The sequence below is a fragment of the Carica papaya genome, chromosome 3 (assembly GCF_054855325.1).
Source record: "Carica papaya isolate Zhongbai chromosome 3, ASM5485532v1, whole genome shotgun sequence".
NCBI classification, from domain to species: domain Eukaryota; kingdom Viridiplantae; phylum Streptophyta; class Magnoliopsida; order Brassicales; family Caricaceae; genus Carica; species Carica papaya.
In genome coordinates, this window is record NC_142311.1 from 23,740,584 (window position 1) to 23,758,381 (window position 17,798).

Genomic DNA, 17,798 nt, shown 5'->3' on the forward strand with positions numbered 1-17,798 from the left:
GCAAACGTGAGTCGTTGTGCCGGAGTATTTTGTTTAATATTTTTTGCGCATTCAACTAAAGCCAATCATGTTATGAGAGTGTCATTGCAAGCAGCTTAAATAGTAGAACAACAAAAAATGAGGTGCGGCGGGCGATCTGTTCATATGGGCATGAGTTGAGGCACCGGAGCATTTTGCTTGATATTAGAACTAGAAGCAAAGGTGAGGTGTGCGTGTATAGCGAAATAAATGATGGGAGGGGGGAGGGAAGAAGAAGGGGCATATGCATTTGAAGCACGGAATGGGACGGGTGCGATCAGACTAGCACTAATGCACCAAATTCCATAAGAACTCTGCGGTTAAGTTTCCTTTGGTGAGAGTAGTACTAGGATTGTTGACCTCTTGGAAAGTCCTCGTGTTACACCTATTTTTTTGCACACGAGGCAATTAATATTACGCGCGACTAAAACCATAGTTTTTCGGTTCATTCGCAAACGTGAGTTGCGGCATCTGGGCATTTTGCTTAATATTTTTCGTGTATTCATTTCATCTAGGTGTGAGTCGAGCCACCGGGCATTTTGCATGATATTAGAATTAGAAGTAGAGGTGCGGGGTGCGTGCACAGTAAAAAAAATGACTGGGGGAGGGAAGGATAAGGGGTATATATATTTGCAACGCAAAATGGAACGGGTGCGGTCATACTAGCAGTAATTCACCAGATCCCATCAGAACTCCGCAGTTAAGCATTTTTTGGTGAGAGTAGTACTAAGATGGTTGACCACTTGGAAAGTCCTCGTGTTGCACCCTTCTTTTTCCACACGAGGCAATAAACGTTACGCGCGACTGGATCCACATTTCGTCAGTTCATTCGCAAATCTGAGTCGCAGCGTCAGGGCATTTTACTTAACATTTTTCGTGCATTAATTTATAGTCCACCATGTTATAAGAGTGTTATTACAATCATCTTACATAGTAGAACAACAAAAAATGAGGTGCGGTGGGCGGTCCGTTCATCTGGACGTGATTCGAGCTGCTAGTGCATTTCGCTTGATATTAGAATTAAAAGAAGAGGTGGGCGGTGCGCGCACAGCAAAAAAAATGATAGCAAGGGGGAGGGAAGGAGAAGGGGTATATGTATTTGTAGCGCAAAATAGAACAGGTTCGATCAGACCAGCACTAATTCACCGAATCCCATTATAACTCCGCAGTTAAGCATTTTTGGGCGAGAGTAGCACTAGGATGAGTGACTTCCTAGGAAGTCCTCGTGTTGCACCCTTCTTTTTACAGACGGGACGTTAAACGTTGCGCTTGGTGTCGAGGTATTTTGCTTAATATTTTTTGTGCGTTCAATTAAAACCCATCACGTGATAAAAATATTATTATGAGTATCTTACATAGTAGAACAACAAAAACAGAGGTGCGGCGGGTGATCCGTTCATCTGGGCATGAGTCAACACACCGGGGCATTTCGTTTGATATTAAAACTACAAGCAGAGGTGAGGTGTGCGCGCATAACGAAACAAATGACGGGAAGGGGGAAGGAAGGAGAAGGGATATATGTATTTGCAGCGCGAATTGGAATGGGTGTGATCATACCAGCAGTAATTCATCGAATCCCATTAAAACTCTGCAGTTAAGCGTGCTTGGGCGAGAGTAGTATTAAGATGGGTGACTCCCTGGGAAGTTCTCGTGTTGCACCCATCTTTTTACAGATGGGGTGTTAAACGTTACACTGGACAGGAGCGACGATCCACCGGTTCATTCGCAAATGTGAGTCACAACGCAAGAGCATTTTGCTTAACATATTTCGTGCTTTCAATTAAAGCCCATCACGTGATAAGAGTGTTATTACGAGTAACTTACATTATAGAACAACGAAAAGAGAGGTGCAACGGGCGATCTGTTCATATGGGCATGAGTCGCGGCGCTAGAGAATTTCGCTTGATATTAGAACTACAAGCAGAGGTGAGGTGTGCGCGCACAACGAAACAAATGACGGGAGGAGGGAAGGAAGGAGAAGGGATATATGTATTTGTAGCGCGAATTAGAACGGGTGTGATCATACTAGCACTAATTCATTGAATCCCATTAGAACTCTGCAGTTAAGCGTGCTTGGGCGAGAGTAGAACTAAGATGGATGACTTTCTGGAAAGTTCTCGTGTTACACCCATCCTTTTACAGACGGGATGTTAAATGTTACGCTGGACCAGAGCAACGGTCCACCGGTTCATTCACAAATGTGAGTCACAACGCCAGGGCATTTTGCTTAACATTTTTCGTGCTGTCAATTAAAGCCCATCACGTGATAAGAGTGTTATTATGAGTCTCTTACATTATAGAACAACGAAAAGAGAGGTGCAACGGGCGATCTGTTCATATGGGCATGAGTCGAGGCGATGGAGCATTTCGCTTGATATTAGAACTAGAAGCAGAGGTGAGGTGTGCACGCACAACGAAACAAATGATGGGAAGGGGGAGGGAAGGAGAAGAGGTATATGTATTTCCGGCACAAACTAGAACAGGTGCGATAATACCAGCACTAATTCACTAGATCTCATCAGAACTCTGCAATTAAGCGTGCTTGGGCGAGAGTAGTTCTAAGATGGGTGACTTCCTGGGAAGTTCTCGTGTTGCACCCATCTTTTTACAAACGAGGCGTTAAACATTACACGAGGCCGGATCGACGGTTCATTGGTTCATTCACAAACGTCAGTTACGACACCAGGGGATTTTGCGTAATATTTTTTGTGCATTCAATTAAATTCCATCACGTGATAAGAGTGTTATTATGAGTATCTTACATAATAGAACAATGAAAACAAATGTACGGTGAGTGTTACGTTCATTAGGGCATGAGTCGAGCCGCCGGAGCATTTCGCTTGATATTAGAACTAGAAACAGAGGCGAGGTACGCACAAAGAGAAACAAATGACAAGAAGGGAGAGAAAAGTAGAAGGGGTATATGTATTTGTGGCGCAAATTAGAATGAATGTGATCATACGAGCACTAGTTCACCAGATCCCATCAGAACTCCGTAGTCAAGTGTGCTTGGGCGAGCGTAGTACGAGGATGGGTGATCTCTTGGGAAGTCTTCGTGTTGCACACTTCTTTTTGCAGACGAGGCGTTAAATGTTATGCGGGATTTGAGTGACAGTTCACTGGTTCATTCGCAAACGTGAGTCACGGTGCTGAGGCATTTTGCTTAATATTTTTTGTGCATTCAATTAAAGTCCATCTCGTGATAAGAGTGTCATTGTGAGCATCTTAAAAAGAAGAAGAATGAAAAATGAGGTGTGGTGGGCGATCCATTCATATGGGCATGAGTCAAGGCACCGAGGCATTTCTCTTGATATTAGAATTAGAAGCAGAGGTGAGGTGCGCGCATAGCGAAACAAATGACGAGAGGGGAATGGGAAGGGGAATGCAAATATTCGTTTGTGGCACAAACAGAAAAGGGTGCAATCATTCCAGCACTACTTCACCAGATCCCATTAAAACTCCGCAGCTAAGCATGCTCGAGTGAGACTAGTACCAGGATGGGTGACCTCTTGGGAAGTTCTCGTCTTAAAACCTTCTTTTTGTAGACGGAGCGTTAAACATTACGTGGGACCAGAGCGACGGTCCGCTGGTTCATTCACAAATGTGAATCACAGTACTAGGCATTTTTCTTAATATTTTTTGCACATTTAATTAAAGTCCATCACGTGATGATAGTGTCACTGCGAGAATCTTAAATAGTAGAACAACAAAAAATGAGTTACAACGGGCGATCTGTTCATATGGGCATGAGTTAAGGTACTGTGGCATTTAAGTTGATATTAGACTAGAAGCAGAGGTGAGGTGCACGCTCAGAGAAAAAAATGATGGGATGGGAGAGTGAAGGAGAAGGGGTATATGTATTTGCGGCACAAACCAGAACGGGTGCAATCATACTAGCACTAGTTCATCGGATCCCATCAGAACTTTGCAGTTAAGCGTGCTTGGGTGAGTGTAATACTAGGATGGGTGACCTCTTAGGAAGTCTTCGTGTTGCACCCTTCATTTTGCAGATGGAGCGTTAAACATTATGTGGGACCAGAGCGACAATCCACTTGTTTAATCATAAATGTGAGTCACGACGCCAGGGCATTTTACATAATATTTTTTGCACATTCAATTAAAGTCCATCACGTGATCAGAGTGTCATTGTGAGCATCTTAAATAATAGAACAACGAAAAACGAGGAGCGGCGAGCGATCCGTTCATATGGGCATGAGTCGAGGCGCCGGGCATTTCGTTTGATATTAGAACTAGACACAGAGGTGAGGTGCGCGCACAAAGAAACAAATGACGGGAGGGGAGAGTGAAGGGGAAGGGGTATATCTATTTACAGTGTAAAGTAGAAAATGTGCGATTATACCAGCAATAATTTACCGGATCCACTTAGAACTCCGCAGTTATGCGTGCTTGGGCGAGAGTAGTACTAGGATGGTTGACCTCCTGGGAAGGCCTCATGTTGCACCCTTCTTTCTTCGAACGGGACGTTAAACCTTACACGAGACTAGAGCGATGGTTCTCCGGTTCATTTGCAAACGTGAGTCAAGGCGCCGGGGCATTTCGTTTGATATTAGAACTAGAAGCAGAGGTGAGGGGAGAGGGAAGGAGAAGGGGTATATGTATTTACGGCGCAAACAAGAATTGGTGCAATCATAACAGCACTAGTTCACCAGATCCCATCAGAACTGCGCAGTTAAGCGTGTTTGGGCAAGAGTAGAACTAGGATGGGTTGTTCCTCGGAAGTCCTCAAGTTGCACCCTTATTTTTGTAGACGGAGTGTTAAACATTACGTAGGACCAGTGTGACAGTCTGCTAGTTCATTTACAAAGGTGAGTCATTGTGCCGGCATTTTGCTTAATATTTTTCGTGCATTCAACGAAAGCTAATCATGTGATGAGAGTGTCATTGCAAGCAGCTTAAATAGTAGAACAACGAAAAATAAGGTGCGGCAGGCGATTCGTTCATATGGGCATGAGTTGAGCCACTGCGATATTTCGCTTGATATTAGAACTAGAAGTAGAGGTTAGGTGCGCGCACAAAGAAACAAACAATGGGAGGGGAGAGTGAAGGAGAAGGGGTATACGTATTTGCAGCGCAAAACAGAACGGGTGCAATCATACCAGCAATATTTCACCGGATCCCATTAGAACTCCACAATTAAGCGTGCTTTGGAGAGAATAGTACTAGGATAGGTGACCTCTTGGGAAGTCCCCGTGTTGCACCCTTCTTTTTGCAGATGGGGCATTAAACGTTACGCGAGAATAGAGCTAGAAGTAGAGGTGAGGTGCGCGCACAGCGAAACAAATGACAGGAGGGGAATGGGAAGGAGAACGCGAATATTTATTTGCACCGCAAACAGAAAAGGGTGTGATCATACCAGCACTACTTCATCGAATCCCATTAAAACTCCGCAGCTAAGCATGCTTGGGGGAGAGTAGTACTAAGATGGGTGACCTCCTGGGAAGTTCTCGTCTTGCACCCTTCTTTTTGCAGACAGAGCGTTAAACGTTACGCGGGACCGGAGTGACAGTCCACCTGTTCATTCACAAACGTGAGTCACGGCACCAGGACATTTTGCTTAATATATTTTGCGCATTCAATTAAAGTCCATCACGTGATGAGAGTGTCACTGCGAGAATTTTAAATAGTAAAATAATGAAAAACGAGGCGTAGCTGGCGATCCATTCATATGGGCATGAGTCGAGGCGCTAGAGCATTTTGGTTGATATTAAAACTAGAAATAGAGGTGAGATGCGCGCTCAGAGAAAAAAATGACGGGAGGGGAGAGTGAAGGAGAATGGGTATATGTATTTGCGGCGCAAATCAGAACGGGTGCGATCATACCAGCACTAGTTCACCGGATCCTATCAGAATTCCGCAGTTAAGCGTGCTTGGGCGAGTGTAGTACTAGAATGGGTGAACTCCTAGAAAGTCTTCGTGTTGCACCCTTTATTTTGTAGACGGGACGTTAAACATTACGCGAGACTGGAACAACAGTCCATTGGTTACGTGAGTCACGGCACCGAGGCATTTTGCATAATATTTTTTGCGCATTCAATTAAAGCCCACCATGTGATCAGAATGTCATTGCGAGCATCTTAAATAGTAAAACAACGAAAAATGAAGTGCGGCAGGTAATTCGTTCATATGGGCATGAGTCGATGTGCTAGGGCATTTCTCTTAATATTAGAACTAGAAGCAGAGGCTCACGCTCAAAGAAACAAATGACAGGAGGGGAGATTGAAGGAGAAGAAGTATATGTATTTGCATCGAAAACTAAAATGGGTGGGATCATACTAGCACTAGTTCATCGGATCCCTTCAGAACTCCATAGTTAAGCGTGCTTGGGCAAGTTTAGTACAAGGATGGGTAACCTCCAAGGAAGTCTTCATGTTGCACCCTTTATTTTGTAGACGGGGCATTAAAAGTTATGCGAGACCAGAGCGACGGTCCACTAGTTCAATCGCAAATGTGAGTAACGACGCTGGGACATTTTGCTTAATATTTTTTGTGCATTCAATTAAAGTCCATCACGTGATCAGAATGTCATTACGAGCATCTTACATAGTATAACGATAAAAAATTTGGTGCGGCGGGCGTTCTGTACATATGGGCATGAGTCGAGGCGCCGTGACATTTCTCTTACTATTAGAACTAGAAGACGAGGTGAGGTGCGAGCTCAGAGAAACAAATGATGGGAGGGGAGAGTGAAGGGGAAGGGGTATATCTATTTGCGGTGCAAACTAAAAAAGGTGCGATCATACCAGCACTAGTTCACTGGATCTAATCAGAACTTCGTAGTTAAGCGTGCTTGGACGAGATTAGTACAAGGATGGGTGACCTCCAGGAAAGTCCTCGTGTTGCACCCTTTCTTTTACAGACAGGTCGTTAAACATTACGTGGGACCATAGTGATGGTTTGTCGGTTCATTCGCAAACGTGAGTGATGGCGCTGGTGTAATTTGCTTAATATTTTTTGCTCATTCATCTAAAGTCAATCATGTGATGAAAGTGTCATTGCGAGCAGCTTAAATAGTAGAATAATGAAAAATAAGGTGCGGTGGGTGATCTGTTCATATGGGCATGAGTCGAAGGATGGGGAATTTCGCTTGATATTATAACTAGAAGCAGAGGTGAGGTACGTGCACAAAGAAACAAATGGCAGGAGGGGAGAGTGAAGGAGAAAGGGTATAGGTATTTGTGGCGCATACTAAAACAAATCTAATCATACCAGCACTAGTTCATCGGATCCCATCAGAACTTCGGAGTTAAACGTGCTTGGGCGAGAGTAGTCTAGGATGGGTGACCTCTTGGGAAGTTCTCGTGTTGCACCCTTCTTTTTATAGACAAGGTGTTAAATATTATGTGGGACCGGAGTGATAGTCTGCTGGTTCATTCACAAACGTGAGTCACGGTGCCGAGGCATTTTGCTTAATATTTTTTGAGCATTCAATTAAAGCCCATAAAGTGATAAGAGTGTCATTGCGAGTATCTTAAATAAGAGAACAACAAAAAATGAGTTGCGATGGGCAATCCATTCATATGGGCATATGTCGAGGCGTTGGGGCATTTCGTTTGATATTATAACTAGAAGCAGAGATGAGGTGCACGCACAACGAAACAAATAATTGGGAGGGGAGAGGAAAGGAGAAGGAGTACATGTATTTGCGGCGTAAACTAGAATGGGTGCGATCATACAAGCACTAGTTCACCGGATCCCATCAAAGCTCCGCAGTTAAGCGTGCTTGGGCAAGTTTAGTACTCGAAGCAGAGGTGAGGTGCCCGTACAACGAAACAAATGACGGGAAGGGAGAGCAAAGGAGAAGGGGCATATGTATTTGCACTGCAAAATAGAAAGGGTGTGATTATACCAGCACTAGTTCACCAGATCCCATCATAACTCCGCAGTTATGCGTTCTTGGGCGAGAGTAGTACTAGGATGGGTTACCTCTTGGGAAGTTCTCGTGTTGCACCATTCTTTTTGTAGAGGGGGCGTTAAACGTTACACGGGATCAGAGTGACAGTCCGCTGGTTCATTCACAAACGTGAGCCATGGTGTTGGGGTATTTTGCTTAATATTTTTTGCGCATTCAATTAAAGCCCATGACGTGATGAGAGTGTCATTGCGAGCATCTTAAAGAGTAGAATAATGAAAAACAAGGTGCAATGGGCGATCCATTCATATGGGCATAAGTCGAGGTGTTGGAATATTTCGCTTGATATTAGAACTAGAAGTAGAGATGAGGTTCGCGTACAGTGAAACAACTGTCAGGAAGGGAGAGGGAAGGAGAAGCGATATATATATTTGTGGCGCAAACAAGAAAGGGTGCTATCATACTAGCACTAGTTCTCTGTATCCTATAAGAACTTCGCAGTTAAGTGTGCTTAGGCAAGAGTAGTACTAGGATTGGTGACCTGCTGGGAAGCCCTTGTGTTGCACAATTCTTTTTACAGACGAGGCGTTAAACATTATGCGAGACCAGAGCGACAGTCTGCCGGTTCATTTCCAAACATGAGTCACGACGCCAGGGCATTTTGCTTAATATTTTTCGTACATTCAACAAAAGCCCATCACGTGATAAGAGTGTTATTACGAGTATCTTACATAGTAGAACAACAAAAACAGAGTTGCGGTAGGCGATCTGTTCATATGGGCATGAGTCGAGGTGTCGGAATAATTCGTTTCATATTAGAAGTAAAAGAAGAGGTGAGGTGTGTGGGTACAGCAAAACAAAAAACAGTAGGGGGAGGGGAGGAGAAGAGAAGCGATATATGTATTTGCGACGTGAATTGGAACGGCTGCGATCACACCAACACTAATTCACCTAATCCCATCAGAACTCCACAGTTAAGCGTTCTCTGGTGAGAGTAGTATTAGGATGGGTGACCTCCTGGGAAGTCCTTTTGTTGTACCCCTTCTTTTGCAGACGGGGCATTAATGTTACGCGGGACCAGACCGACAGTCCGTCAGTTCATTTGCAAATGTTACTCACAGCGCCGGGGCATTTTGCTTAATATTTTTTGTGCATTCAATTAAAGCCCATCACGTGATAAGAGTGTTATTACGAGTTTCTTACATAGTAGAACAACGAAAATAGAGTTACGGCGGGAAATCCATTTATATGGGCTTGAGTCGAGGCGTCGAGGCATTTCCTTTGATATTAGAACTACAAGCAGAGGTGAGGTGTGCACGTACAGCAAAACAAATGATAGGGGGGGGGGAAGGAGAAGGGGCACATGTATTTGTAGTGTAGAATGGGATGGGTGCTATCACACCAGCACTATTGCACTAAATCCCATAAGAACTTTGTAGTTAATTGTCCTTTGGTGAGAGTAGTTCTTAGATGGTTGACCTCTTGGAAAGTCCTCGTGTTGAACCTATTTCATTGCACACGAGGAAACAAACGTTACGCGCGAAAGGAATCACAGTCCGTCGGTTCGTTTGCAGACGTGAGTCGTGATGTTAGGGCATTTTTCTTAATACTTTTTTGTGCATTCATTTATAGTCCACTACATTATAAGAGTCTCGTTATGAGAATTTTACATAGTAGAACAATGAAAAATGAGGTGCGGCGGGCGGTCATTTCATCTTGGAGTGAGTCGAGCTATCGAGGTATTTCACTTGAACCTAGAATTAGAAGAAGAGGTGCGGGGTGCGTGCATGATGAAAAAAATGATGGGAGGGAGGAGGGAAGGATAAGAGGTACATGTATTTGATGTGGGAAATGAAACGGGTGCGATCATACCAGCACTAATTAATCGTATCCCATCAGAACTCTGTAGTTAAACGTGCTTGAGCGAGAGTAGTACTAGGATGGGTGACCTTCTAGCAAGTTCTCATGTTGCACCATTCTTTTTACAGATGGGGCATTAAACATTACGCGGGACCAAAACGACAGTCCACCAGTTCATTCGCAAACGTGAGTCACGGCGCCGGGGCATTTTGCCTAATATTTATCGTGCATTCAATTAAAGCCCATCACGTGATAAGAGTGTTATTACGAGTATCTTACATAGTAGAACAACGAAAACAGATGTGTCGTAGGAGATTCGTTTATATGGGAATGAGTTGAGGCGTCGGGGCATTTTTCTTGATATTAGAACTAGAAGCAGAGGTGAGGTGTGCGCGTACAATAAAACAAATTACGAGAGGGTGGAGGGAAGGAGAAGGGCCACATGCATTTGTAGTATAGAATGGGACAGGTGCTATCAGACAAGCACTATTGCTCTGAATCTTGTAAGAACTCTACAGTTAAGTGTCCTTTGGTGAGAGTAGTTCTAAGATGGTTGACTTATTGGAAAGTCCTTGTGTTGCACCTGTTTCTTTGCACACGAGACGATAAATGTTACGCGCGAAAGGAACCATGGTCTGTCGATTCATTTGCAAACGTGAGTCACGGCGTTAGGAAATTTTGCTTAAATAATTTTTGTGCATTCATTTATAGTCCACCACGTTATAAGAGTCTCATTATGACCATCTTACATAGTAAAACAACGAAAAACGAGGTACGGCAGGTGGATTGTTAATCTGAGCGTGAGTCAAGCCGCCACGGCATTTCGCTTGATATTAGAATTAGAAGAAGAAATGCGGAGTGAACGCACAATAAAAAAAAATAACTGGAAGGGGGAGGGAAGGAGAAGGGGTATATGTATTTGTAGCGCAAAATGGAATGGGTGCGATCATACTAGCACTAATTCACTGGATCCCACCAAAACTCCACAGTTAAGTGTTTTTGGGTGAGAATAGTACTAGGATGGATGACCTCTTGGGAAATTATCGTGTTGCACCCTTTTTTTTGCAGACAAGACGGTAAACGTTGCGCAGGACCAGAGCGACGGTCCACTAGTTTATTTACAAACATGAGTCATGATTCAGGGGCATTTTTCTTAATATTTTTCGTGCATTCAATTAAAGCTCATCACGTGATAAGAGTGTTATTACAAGTATCCTACTTAGTAAAACAATGAAAACAGAGATGCGGTGGTCGATTTGTTTATATGGGCATGAATTGAGGCGCCGGGGTATTTTGCTCGATATTAGAACTACAAGCAGAGGTGAGGTGTGTGCACAAAGTGAAACAAATGATGGGAGGGGGGAGGGAAGTAAAAGGGGTATATGTATTTGTGGCACGGAATTGAATGGGTGCGATCATACCAGCACTAATTCACCATATCCAATCAGCACTCCGCGGTTAAGCGTGCTTGGATGAGAGTAGTACTAGGATGGGTGACCTCTTGGGAGGTCCCCGTGTTACACCCTTCCTTTTGCAGAGGGGGCATTAAATGTTTTTCAGGACCAGAGCGACGGTCTGCCGGTTCATTCGCAAACATGAGTCATGGTGCCTGAGTATTTTGCTTAATATTTTTTATGCATTCAATTAAAGCCCATCACGTGATAAGAGTGTCCTTGTGAGCATCTTACATAGTAGAACAACGAAAAACGAGGTACAGCACGATCCGTTCATATGGGAAAGAGTCGAGGTGCTGGGATATTTCGTTTGATATTAGAATTAGATGCAGAGATGAGGTGCGCGCACAACGAATCAAATGACGGGAGGGGAGCGAGAACTAGAACGGGTGCGATCATACCAGCATTAGTTCACCAAATCCCATCAGAACTCCGCAGTTAAGTGTGCTCGAGCAAGAGTAGTGTTGGGATTGGTGACCTGCTGGGAAGTCCTTGTGTTTTACCAATCTTTTTGCAGATGGGGCGTTAAACATTATGCGGGATTGGAGTGATGGTCTGGCAGTTCATTCGCAAACGTGAGTCATGGTGCTGGAGCATTTTAATAATATTTTTTGCCCATTTAATTAAAGCCTATCATGTGATAAGACTGTCATTAAGAGTATCTTAGATAGTAAAACAACAAAAAATGAGGTGCAGCGAGCGATCCGTTCATATGGGCATGAGTCGAGGTGCGGGGTATTTCACTTGATATTAGAACTAGAAGAAGAGGTGAGGTGCGCGCACAGCGAAACAAATGATGGGAGGGGGGAGGGAAAAAGAAGGGGTATATGTCTTTGCGGCGCAAACTAGAATGGGAGCGATCATAACAGCACTAGTTCACTGAATCCCATAAGAACTCTGTAGTTAAGCGTGTTTGGGCGAGAGTACTACTAGGATGGTTGATCTCCTAGGAAGTCCTCGTGTTGTATCCTTCTTTATGCAGACTGGGTATTAAACGTTACGCGAGACCGGAGCGACAGTCCGTCGATTCATTCATAAACATGAGTCACGGCGCCAAGGCATTTTGCTTAATATTTTTCGCGCATTCAATTAAAGCATATCACGTGATAAGAGAATCATTACGAGTATCTTACATAGTAAAAAAATGAAAAAGAGGTGCGGCGAGCGATCCGTTCATATGGGCAAGAGTCGAGGTACTGGGGCATTTCATTTGATATTAGAATTAGAAGCAGAGGTGAGGTGCGTGCACAGCAAAACAAATGACGGGACGGACGAGGGAAGTAGAAGGGCACTATGTATTTGCGGCACAAACTAGAATGTGTCTGATCATACTAGAACTATTTCTCCAGATCCCATCAGAGCTCCGCAGTTAAGCGTGCTTAGGCGAGAGTAGTACTAAGATGGGTGAAACCTCCTGGGAAGTCCTTGTGTTGCACCATTCTTTTTTCAGATGGGATGTTAGACGTTATGCGGGACCGAAGTGACGGTCCACCGATTCATTCACAAACATAAGTCACAGTGCCTGGGAATTTTGCTTAATATTTTTTACGTATTTAATTAAAGCCCATCAAGTGATAAGAGTGTCATTTCGAGTATCTTCCATAATAGAGCAACGAAAAATAAGGTGTGGCAGGCTGTTCGATCATATGGGCATGAGTCGAGGCGCCGGGCGTTTCGCTTGATATTAGAACTAGAAGCAGAGGTAAAGTGCGTACACAGTGAAACAAATAATGGGAGGGTAGAGGGAAGGAGAAGGGGTATATATCTTTGCGGTGCAAACTAGAACGGGTGTGATCATACCAGCTCTAGTTCACTAGATCACATAAGAACTTCGCAGTTAAATGTGCTTGGACGAGAGTAGTACTAGGATGGGTGACCTCCTAGGAAGTTCTCGTGTTACGCCCTTCTTTTTGCAGACGAGGCCTTAAACGTTATGCGAGACTGGAGCGACGGTCCATCAGTTCATTCGCAAACAAGAGTCATAAAGCCGAGGCATTTTGCTTAATATTTTTCGAGCATTCAATTAAAGCCCATAACATGATAAGAGTATCATTACGAGTATCATACATAGTAGAACAAGGAAAAATGAGGTGCGACGGGCAATCCGTTCATATGGGCATGAGTTGAGGTGCCGAGGCATTTTGCTTGATATTAGAACTAGAAGCAGAGGTGAGAAGTGCATAGTGAAACAAATGATGGGAGGGGAGAGGGAAGGAGAAGAGGTATATGTCTTTGCAGAGCAAACTAGAACGGGTGCCATCATACCAGCTCTAGTTCACTAGATCCCATTAGAACTTCGCAGTTAAGTGTGCTTGGGTGAGAGTAGAACTAGGATTGGTGACCTCCTAGGAAGTCCTTGTGTTGCACCCTTCTTTTTGCAGACGGGGCATTAAACGTTACTCAGGACCGTAGTGACGGTCCGCCGGTCCATTAGCAAACGAGAGTCACGGCGTCGGGGTATTTTGCTTAATATTTTTTGCGCATTCAATTAAAGCCCATAATGTGATAAGAGTATCATTGCGAGTATCATACACAGTAAAATAACAAAAATGAGGTGCGACAGGCAATCCATTCATATTGGCATGAGTCGAGGCACCAGAGCATTTTGCTTGATATTAGAACTGGAAGCAGAGGTTAAGTGCACGCATAGCGAAATAAATGACGATAGGGGAGAGGGAAGGAGAAGGGGTATATGTATTTACGGCGCAAATAAGAACGGGTGCGATCATACCAGCACTAGTTCACCAGATCCCATTAGAACTCTGTAGTTAAGCGTACTTGGGTGAGAGTAGTACTAGAATTGGTGACCTGCTGGAAGTACTTGTGTTGCACCCTTCTTTTTACAGACGGGGCATTAAACGTTATGCGACACTGAAGCAACGGTTCGCCGGTTCATTTGCAAAGTTAAGTCACGGCGTCGGGACATTTTGTTTAAATTTTTTTGTGTATTTAATTAAACTCCATCATTTGATAAGAGTGTTATTACGAGTATCTTACATAATAGACCAACAAAAATAGAGGTGAGGCGGACGATCCGTTCATATGGGCATTAGTCGAGGTGTCGGTGCATTTCACTTGATATTAGAACTAGAAGCAAACGTGCGGTGTGCGCGCACAGTGAAATAAATGATGGGTGGGGGGAGGGAAGGAGGAGGGATATATATATTTAAAGCGCGAATTAGAATAGGTTTGATCATACCAGCGCTAATTCACTAGATCCCACCAGAACTCTTGGGAAGCCCTCGTGTTGCACCTTCTTTTTTGCAGACAGGATGTTAAACGTTACGTGGGACCGGAGCGACAGTCTGTCAGTTTGTTCGTAAACATGAGTCATGGCACCAGGCATTTTGCTTAATATTATTCATGCATTCAATTATAGCCCATCATGTGATAAGAGTGTTATTACGAGTATCTTACATAGTAGAACAACGAAAACAGAGGTGCGGCTGGTGATTCGTTCATCTGGGCGTGAGTCAAGGTGCCGGGGCATTTGTCTTGATATTAAAACTAGAAACAGAGGTGAGGTGTAGTGTAGAGTGATACAAATGATCGGAGGGGGGAGGGAAGCCGAAGTGGCACATGCATTTGTAGCGGGGAATGGGACGGGTGCGATCAGTCCAGCACTAATGCACTAAATTCCATAAGAACTCTGCAGTTAAGTGTCCTTGGAATCCCACTGAATCCTCGTGTTGCACTCGTCTTTTTTCGGATGGAGCATTAAACACTACACATGACCAGAGACGCGGTCCATCGGTTCATTCGCCGGCGTAAGTCTTGACACCATGGCATTTTACTTAATATTATTTGTGCATTCGTTTATAGTTCACCACGTAATAAGAGTGTCATTACGAGCAGCTTATATAGTAGAATGATAAAAAACGAGGTGCGACGGATGGTCCATTCATCTGGATGTGAGTCGAGCTGGCGGAGCATTTTGCTTGATATTAGAATTAGAAGCAAAGGTGCAGGGTGTGCGCATAGTGAAAAAAATGACGAGAGGGGGGGAGGGAAAGAGAAGGGATATATCTACTTGCAGCGTGAAATGCAACGAGTGCGATCATACTAGCACTAATTCACTAGATCCCATCAGAACTCCGCAGTTAAGCATTTTTGGGCAAGATTAGTACTAAGATGGGTGTCCTCCTGGGAAGTCCTCGTGTTGCACTTTTCTTTTTGTAGACGGGGCATTAAACGTTACGTGGGACCGGAGCAACGATCTGCCAGTTCATTCCCAAACGTGAGTCACGATGCCGAGGCATTTTGCTTAATATTTTTTGTGCATTCAATTAAAGCCCATCACGTAAGAGTGTTATTACGACTATCTTACATAATAGAACAACGAAAACAGAGATGCAACAGGCGATCCATTCATATGGGCATAGGACCAGTCGCCAGGGCATTTCTCTTGATATTAGAACTAGACGTAGAGGTGAGGTGTGTGCGCACAATGAAATAAATGACAAGAGGGGGGAGGGAAGGAGAAGGGGCACATGCACTTGTAACGCAAAATGGGACGGGTGTGATGATACCAGCATTAATGCATCGAATCCCATAAGAACTCTACAGCTAAGTGTCCTTGGGTGAAAGTAGTACTAAGATGGTTGACCTCTTAGAAAGTCCTCGTGTTGCACCTATTTTTGTGCTAACGAGGAAATAAATGTTATGTGCGACTAGAACCATGGTCTGTCGGTTCATTCACAAACGTGAGTCGCAGCATCAAGGTATTTTTCTTAACATTTTTTGTGCATTCATTTATAGTCCACCACGTGATAAGAGTGTCATTATGAGCATCTTACATAGTAAAAAAATGAAAAATGAGGTACGGGGGGCCGGTTCGTTCATCTGGGCGTGAGTCGAGCCGCTGGGGCATTTTGCTTGATATTAGAATTAGAAGCAGAGGTGTAGAGTGTGCGCACAACAAAAAAAAATGACGGGAGTGGGGAGGGAAGGATAAGGGGTATATCTATTTGCAGCGTGAAATAGAACGGGTGCGATCATACCAGCACTAATTCACCGGATCCCATCAGAACTCCACAGTTAATCAATTTTCAGTGAGAGTAGTACTAGACTCCTGGGAAATTCTCGTGTTGCACTTTTCTTTTTGCAGATGGGGCATTAAATGTTACGCGGGACCAGAACGACGGTCTACTGGTTTGCAAACGTTAGTCGCGACGCCGGGGCATTTTGCTTAATTTTTTTGTGTGCGTTTAATTAAAGCCAATCACATGATAAAAGTGTTATTATGAGTATCTTACATAGTAGAACAACGAAAACAAAGGTGCGGCGGGCAATCTGTTCATATGGGCTTGAGTCGAGGCATTGGAGCATTTCGCTTGATATTATAACTAGAAGCAGCGGTGAGGTGTGCACACACAACGAAACAAATGACAGGAGGGGGGAGGAAGGAGAAGGGGTATAGTATTTGCAGCACGAACAAGAACGAGTGCGATCATACCAGCACTAATTCACCGAGTCCTGTCAGAACTCCGCATTTAAGTATTTTTGGGTGAGAGTAGCACTAGGATGGGTGACACCTGAGAAGTCCTCGTGTTGCACCCTTCTTTTTCCAGATGGGGCGTTGAACATTATGCAAAACAAGAGCGACGGTCTGCCTACTCATTCGCAAACGTGAGTCATGGCACCGAAGCATTTTCTTTAATATTTTTTGTGCATTCAATTAAAGCCTATCACATGATAAGAGTATCATTACGAGCATCTTACATAGTAGAACAACGAAAAATGAGGTGCGGCGGGCTTTCCGTTCATCTGGGCGCGAGTCATGCCGCCGAGGCATTTTCCTTGATATTAGAATTAGAAGCAGATGTGTGGGGTGTGTGCACAGCGAAAAAAATGACGGGAGGGGGGCGGGAAGGAGAAGGGGTATATGTATTTACGGCGCGAAGTAGAACCGATGCAATCATACCAGCACTAATTGACCGGATCCCATCAAAACTCTGCAGTTAAGCGTACCTGGGCGAGAGCCGTACTAGGATGGGTAACTTCTTGGCAAGTCGTTGTGTTCCACCCTTCTTTTTTATGACGCGGCGCTAGACGTTACGCGGGACCAGAGCGACGGTTCGTCGGTTCATTCGTAAATGTGAGTCATGGCGACGGGGCATTTTGCTTAAAATATTTTGTGTATTTAATTAAAGCCCATCACGTGATAAGAGAGTTATTACGAGTATCTTACATAGTAGAACAACGAAAAAAGAGGCACGGCGGGCGATCCTTTCATAAGGGCATGGGTCAAGGCACTGGTGCATTTCCTTTGATATTAGAACTAAAAGCAGACGTGCGGTGTGCACGCACAGCGAAATAAATGATGGGAGGGGGGCGAAGAGGAGAAGGAATATATGTATTTGCAGCGCCAATTATAATAGGTTTGATCATACCAGCATTTTGATAAACGGACCGCCCACCGCACCTCATTTTTCGTTGTTCTACTATGTAAAATGCTCGTAATGAGACTCTTATAACGTGGTGGACTATAAATGAATGCACGAAAAATATTAAGCAAAATGCCCTGACGCCGTGACTCACGTTTGCAAATTAACCGATGGATCGTGGTTCCGATCGCACGTAATGTTCATTACCTC

The 17,798-nt window shown here is 44.1% G+C and overlaps 15 pseudogenes; all 15 read left to right on the forward strand.

Moving 5' to 3' along the window:
* The first annotated feature begins 667 nt into the window (after nt 1–667).
* Nucleotides 668–786, forward strand: LOC148267211 (5S ribosomal RNA; annotated as a pseudogene).
* A 775-nt stretch (nt 787–1,561) lies between these two features.
* On the forward strand, nt 1,562–1,680 carry LOC148267212 (5S ribosomal RNA; annotated as a pseudogene).
* An 819-nt stretch (nt 1,681–2,499) lies between these two features.
* Nucleotides 2,500–2,618, forward strand: LOC148267213 (5S ribosomal RNA; annotated as a pseudogene).
* A 348-nt stretch (nt 2,619–2,966) lies between these two features.
* LOC148267214 (5S ribosomal RNA) lies at nt 2,967–3,085 on the forward strand (annotated as a pseudogene).
* An 813-nt stretch (nt 3,086–3,898) lies between these two features.
* Nucleotides 3,899–4,017, forward strand: LOC148267215 (5S ribosomal RNA; annotated as a pseudogene).
* A 1,104-nt stretch (nt 4,018–5,121) lies between these two features.
* Nucleotides 5,122–5,240, forward strand: LOC148267216 (5S ribosomal RNA; annotated as a pseudogene).
* A 138-nt stretch (nt 5,241–5,378) lies between these two features.
* On the forward strand, nt 5,379–5,497 carry LOC148267217 (5S ribosomal RNA; annotated as a pseudogene).
* Nucleotides 5,498–5,845: 348 nt separating this feature from the next.
* On the forward strand, nt 5,846–5,964 carry LOC148267218 (5S ribosomal RNA; annotated as a pseudogene).
* An 801-nt stretch (nt 5,965–6,765) lies between these two features.
* LOC148267219 (5S ribosomal RNA) lies at nt 6,766–6,884 on the forward strand (annotated as a pseudogene).
* Nucleotides 6,885–7,871: 987 nt separating this feature from the next.
* Nucleotides 7,872–7,990, forward strand: LOC148267220 (5S ribosomal RNA; annotated as a pseudogene).
* Nucleotides 7,991–10,686: 2,696 nt separating this feature from the next.
* Nucleotides 10,687–10,805, forward strand: LOC148267221 (5S ribosomal RNA; annotated as a pseudogene).
* A 350-nt stretch (nt 10,806–11,155) lies between these two features.
* On the forward strand, nt 11,156–11,274 carry LOC148267222 (5S ribosomal RNA; annotated as a pseudogene).
* A 1,714-nt stretch (nt 11,275–12,988) lies between these two features.
* Nucleotides 12,989–13,107, forward strand: LOC148267223 (5S ribosomal RNA; annotated as a pseudogene).
* Nucleotides 13,108–13,919: 812 nt separating this feature from the next.
* LOC148267224 (5S ribosomal RNA) lies at nt 13,920–14,037 on the forward strand (annotated as a pseudogene).
* A 1,214-nt stretch (nt 14,038–15,251) lies between these two features.
* LOC148267225 (5S ribosomal RNA) lies at nt 15,252–15,370 on the forward strand (annotated as a pseudogene).
* The last annotated feature ends 2,428 nt before the right edge of the window (nt 15,371–17,798 follow it).